This window comes from Haematobia irritans, chromosome 2 (assembly GCF_050003625.1).
Source record: "Haematobia irritans isolate KBUSLIRL chromosome 2, ASM5000362v1, whole genome shotgun sequence".
In the NCBI taxonomy this organism is placed as follows: Eukaryota; Metazoa; Arthropoda; class Insecta; order Diptera; family Muscidae; genus Haematobia; species Haematobia irritans.
This window is the reverse complement of record NC_134398.1, coordinates 108,137,764-108,144,013: the sequence shown is the minus strand read 5'-3', so window position 1 is coordinate 108,144,013 and position 6,250 is coordinate 108,137,764. Positions and strand designations below refer to the sequence as shown.

At 34.9% G+C, this 6,250-nt stretch overlaps 1 long non-coding RNA gene across 1 annotated transcript; it reads left to right on the top strand.

Annotated features, from left to right (window-relative positions):
- Nucleotides 1-855: 855 nt before the first annotated feature.
- On the top strand, nt 856-1,512 carry LOC142223691 (uncharacterized). The gene is made up of 2 exons (XR_012718858.1): nt 856-990; nt 1,066-1,512. It is a non-coding gene; the product is annotated as an uncharacterized LOC142223691 (long non-coding RNA).
- The last annotated feature ends 4,738 nt before the right edge of the window (nt 1,513-6,250 follow it).

The following is a 6,250-nucleotide window of genomic DNA, read 5'->3' as shown; positions in this document are numbered from 1 at the left end:
AACAGTCTTGCACATTATTCCTTATGCGGCAAATGACATGCAAAAAAAAAATTTTGTTGTGTTTTCTCCCTAATGATTTTCTATAAAAATCTCTTAATCAAATTCGCAATGTACTCGAAATTAGCTTTAATATGAGTACCATGTTGCTTATATTAGAAATGGTCAATATTTTGAAGGACTACTCCGGTTCCATGGTGATGAAGTTTTTATATGAATTCTAAATTCTTGTTTACCTTTTATTTGAATGGAATATATATTAATTACCATCCAGACTTTCGGGCCCGTAAGTACAATATTTTGAACTGTTTTAATAAAGTACCCGCAAAAATTTCAACTCGAAAAGCGAACATAGTACTTATCTTTAAGGCCGGTATGAACCTCTAGCGACATTTTCGGTGTCAAAAGCTGTAATCAAAAATTTATTTGAGGAATATTTGGAACATATTTTAAAAAATTTTTAAAAGCGATTAGCTGGTTTAAAATTTGTGTACTCAACCCTGTTTTTTGTTGTAGACTTAAATAAATTTTTGCTACCGAAAATTTCGCTAGAGGTGCATACCGGCCTTTACTTTAAAATCATGGAATTCTCACATGCCTAAAGCTGAGTACTATGTTCAGTTTTCAAGCTGAAAACCAGCTTGTTTTCACGGTTACTTTTTTTAATTAACTAATTTAGAAATATAAAATTATTTGCAATCAATTCCTTGGATCTTTTCCATCCATTATTTGGCAATACTCGATCAAAATATAATCGTCTTCATAAATATATTTGTAGTTTTAACTTAGTGTTTTGGTGAAAACCCCGAACATAGTACTCACCTTAATATAATATAAAAAGCGTTAAAATGACGAAAATCGTAAGGGTTGGCAACCCTCTGTGAGAAAGAGACAAATAGACTTTCATAAATTGTTTTCATTATTTATTATGGAGTGATTCTAGTTTGTAAATAAAATTTCCGAGATTTGTCTCACTAAATATGCAAATTCAAGGTACGTACAACATTGTCTTACATTTGATATTTTGTTTGAAATGTATAAAAGATAAACACATTTGTCTTTTTTCAGTACATATAACAATGAGTACAATTCTCGTTAGCTAACTTCTAGGAAACTTTGCGGAATGCTCATAGGGTTGCGTCGACTCTTCGTACACGATGTCTCATGGAGCAAGCTGAGTCTAAAAACACAAATCGAATGCGTAAGAACTTCAAAGCATACCATCAATGTTGTGTCCATAGAAACATGCAATTCCTTGAACGCCAATGAAAGTCAAAATAGAGCTTTGGAAAAAGGCTGACAATTACTAGTGGCATACTTTCCAAAAGCGAACGTAAATGTTTATACTATTCTTGGAAACATCCACAGAAGCAATGTAATGTGACCTCACACAGGTAGAGGCCTACTAATGTGTGTCCTAATGAAAACAACAAAAAATACAAATAATTCAATAATATCGAAATATTTGGTTCTCAAAAATAAATAGTATTTATTAACAGATAATTTTTAACACAACTTTTTCCATTTGTTTTAAATATGGTAACATAAAAATAAATTATTTTCAATGCAAGCCAAATAATTATAAACATTTTTACAACGATAATTTTTTAGCTGGATAGTAAAATTAAAGTTTATGTGCTGATATTAGATTTTCAATGTGGTTTCATATCAAAAGAGAATACAGGCAAATATTACATCGATTCACGTGAAGAGAGTAGAAGTGACGTCCTAGCTATGTATCCCAATGTTGGTTAAAATCGATCCAGATTCATATAGTTGACCATAGAGGCCAACGTTTTTCTCCGGTTTACGTGACTCCAGCTGTACAGATATTGGTCCCTTATATATACAGTGCCCCAAATAAGAATTGACACAGCACCCTAAATTATTAACCGATTTTGATGAAATTTGTACATTGTTGATGGGAAAAAGGGAGAATATAGTTACAAATAAAACAAGAAATTAGTCCATTCATTGCCTACACTACATGATGTTATTAAACAAAAATTAATGCCAAAAAGTACCATTATCAAAAAAGGTGTCTTGTTTTAATTTTTTAAACCCACCACCATAGAATGGTGGGGGGTATAATAAGTTTGTCATTCCGTTTGCAACACATCGAAATATCGATTTCCAACTATATATATACTTGATCAGGGAAAAAATCTAAGACGATATAAGCATGTCCGTCTGGCCGTCTGTTGTAATCACGTTTAAGCCTTCAATAATGGAGCTATCGTCCTGAAATTTGGCGCAGAATCGTCTTTTGTCTGCACGCAGGTAAAGTTCGGAGATGGGCTATATCGGTCCAGGTTTTGATATAGCTCCCATATAAAGCGATCGCCCGATTTGGGGTCTTGGGCTTATAAAAGCCACAAAGAGATGTACCGAAAATAGTGAGTATCGGACCATGTTTTGATATAGTCCCCACATATAACCCATGTCCCGATTTTTATTCTTGGGCTTCTAGAATCCGTAGTTTTTATCCAATTAGCCTAAAATTGGAGATCTAGAGGTACTCTACGACCATAACCGATCTCCCGATTTTACTTCTTGAGCTTCTAGAATCCGTAGTTTTTATTCAATTTGCCTGAAATTGGAAATCTAGAGGTATTCTAGGGCTTTAAAGAGGTGTGGGGAAAATGGTGATTATCGGACCATGTTTTGATATAGCCCCCATATAGACCGATCTCCCGATTTTACTTCTGAAATTGGAAATCTAGAGGTATTCTAGGGCTTTAAAGAGTTGTGTAGAAAATGGTGATTATCGGACCATGTTTTGATATAGCCCCCATATAGACCGATCTCCCGATTTTACTTCTTGAGCTTCTAGAATCCGTAGTTTTTATTCAATTTGCCTGAAATTGGAGATCTAGAAGTACTCTACGACCATAAAGAGGTGTGTCGAAAATGGTGATTATCGGACCATGTTTTGATATAGCCCCCATATAGACCGATCTCCCGATTTTACTTCTTGAGCTTCTAGAATCCGTAGTTTTTATTCAATTTGCCTGAAATTGGAAATCTAGAGGTATTCTAGGGCTTTAAAGAGGTGTGTAGAAAATGGTGATTATCGGACCATGTTTTGATATAGCCCACATATAGACCGATCTCCCGATTTTACTTCTTTAGCTTCTAGAATCTGTAGTTTTTATTCAATTTGCCTGAAATTGGAGATCTAGAGATACTCTACGACCATAAAGAGGTGTGTCGAAAATGGTGATTATGGGACCATGTTTTGATATAGCCCCCATATAGACCGATCTCCCGATTTTACTTCTTGAGCTTCTACAATCCGTAGTTTTTATTCAATTTGCCTGAAATTGGAGATCTAGAGGTATTCTAGGACCATATCTAGGGCCGAATATATTGTGTATCGGTCCAGTTTTTGATATGGTACCCTTATAGACCGGCAATCCGATTTGGGGTCTAGATTCTAGAACTACAATAGATGTGTTGAATACTGTGTGTGTGCCTCCACGTTTTGGCATAGCCTCCATTAGTCCAATCGGACCAAAATTGATCCAAACAATTATTGAATTTTGACCGATGGTCAGACCAAGTGGAATTTGGTTGATTTTGGTCCATTTTCGTAAAATCGCCCATTTTGCAAATTTTTTCAAATTTTGACAACATTTGCTGCAGAATTAAAATTTTGACAAACATTTCTATAGAAATAAAATTTTAACAAAATTTTCATTGAAATAAAATTTTAACAAATTTTTCATAGAAATAAAATGTTGTACAGAAATAAGCTTAAAAATGTTGTATAGATATAATAAAGGGTGATTTGTTAAGAGCTTGATAACTTTTTTAAAAAAAAAAAACGCATAAAATTTGCAAAATCTCATCGGTTCTTTATTTGAAACGTTAGATTGGTCCATGACATTTACTTTTTGAAGATAATTTCATTTAAATGTTGACCGCGGCTGCGTCTTAGGTGGTCCATTCGGAAAGTCCAATTTTGGGCAACTTTTTCGAGCATTTCGGCCGGAATAGCCCGAATTTTCTTCGGAAATGTTGTCTTCCAAAGCTGGAATAGTTGCTGGCTTATTTCTGTAGACTTTAGACTTGACGTAGCCCCACAAAAAATAGTCTAAAGGTGTCAAATCGCATGATCTTGGTGGCCAACTTACCGGTCCATTTCTTGAGATGAATTGTTCTCCGAAGTTTTCCCTCAAAATGGCCATAGAATCGCGAGCTGTGTGGCATGTAGCGCCATCTTGTTGAAACCACATGTCAACCAAGTTCAGTTCTTCCATTTTTGGCAACAAAAAGTTTGTTAGCATCGAACGATAGCGATCGCCATTCACCGTAACGTTGCGTCCAACAGCATCTTTGAAAAAATACGGTCCAATGATTCCACCAGCGTACAAACCACACCAAACAGTGCATTTTTCGGGATGCATGGGCAGTTCTTGAACGGCTTCTGGTTGCTCTTCACTCAAATGCGGCAATTTTGCTTATTTACGTAGCCATTCAACCAGAAATGAGCCTCATCGCTGAACAAAATTTGTCGATAAAAAAGCGGATTTTCTGCCAACTTTTCTAGGGCCCATTCACTGAAAATTCGACGTTGTGGCAGATCGTTCGTCTATTCTGATGAAATGTCAAAGCATACTGAGCATCTTTCTCTTTGACACCATGTCTGAAATCCCACGTGATCTGTCAAATACTAATGCATGAAAATCCTAACCTCAAAAGAATCACCCTTTATTAATCAAAAATTTTGTAAAAATTTTAAAAAGAAATAAAATTTTGCTATAACTGTTTGTAGAAAAAGATTTTCGATAAATGTTCTACAGAAATAAAATGTTGGCAAAATTTTCTATAGAAACTCAATTTAGCTAAATTTTCAATAGAAATAAACTTCGGCTACATTTTCTACAGAAATAAAATTTGGCGAAATTTTCTATAGAAATTGGGGGCTATATATAAAGGTTTGTCCCAAATACATACATTTAAATATCACTCGATCTGGACCGAAGTCGATAGACTTCTGCAAAATGTATAGCCTTAAAATTTAAGTCGGCTAATGCACTAGGGTGGAACACAATGTTAGTAAAAAAATATGGGAAACATTTAAATCTGAAGCAATTTTAAGGAAACTTTGCAAAAGTTTATTTATGATTTATCGCTCGATATATATGTATTAGAAGTTTAGGAAAATTAGAGTCATTTTTACAACTTTTCGACTAAGCAGTGGCGATTTTACAAGGAAATTGTTGGTATTTTGACCATTTTTGTCGAAATCAGAAAAACATTTATATGGGAGCTATATCTAAATCTGAACCGATTTCAACCAAATTTGGCACGCATAGCTACAATGCTAATTTTTCTCCCTCTGCAAAATTTCAACTAAATCGGAGTTAAAAATTGGCCTCTGTGGTCATATGAGTGTAAATCGGGCGAAAGCTATATATGGGAGATATATCTAAATCTGAACCGATTTCAACCAAATTTGGCACGCATAGCTACAATGCTAATTCTACTCCCTGTGCAAAATTTCAATTAAATCGGAGTTAAAAATTGGCCTCTGTGGTCATATGAGTGTAAATCGGGCGAATGCTATATATGGGAGATATATCCAAATCTGAACCGATTTCACCCAAATTTGGCACGCATTGTTACAATGCTAATTCTACTCCCTGTGCAAAATTTCAACTCAATCGGAGTTAAATATTGGCCTCTGTGGGCAAATGAGTGTAAATCGGGCGAAAGCTATATATGGGAGCATATCTAAATCTGAACCGATTTGGCTGATATTTTGCAAGTTTTTCGAGACCCATAAAATATTCGGATGTACTGGATTTGAGGAAGATCGGTTGATATACACGCCAATTATGACCAGATCGGTGAAAAATATATATGGCAGCTATATCTAAATCTGAACCGATTTTTTCCAAAATCAATAGGGATCATCTTTGAGCCGAAACAGGACCCTATACCAAATTTAAGGACAATCGGGCTAAAACTGCGAGCTGTACTTTGCACACAAAAATACATCAACAGACAGACAGACAGACAGACGGACAGACAGACGGACATCGCTAAATCGACTCAGAATTTAATTCTCCGTATACTAAAAGGTTGGTCTATGATTACTCCTTCTTGGCGTTACATACAAATGCACAAACTTATTATACCCTGTACCACAGTAGTGGTCAATATTTTATACAGAAATAAAATTTTGAAAATAAATTCTATCGAAGAAAAATTTTTATATTAATTTAATTTAGAAAGGTGGTCCATT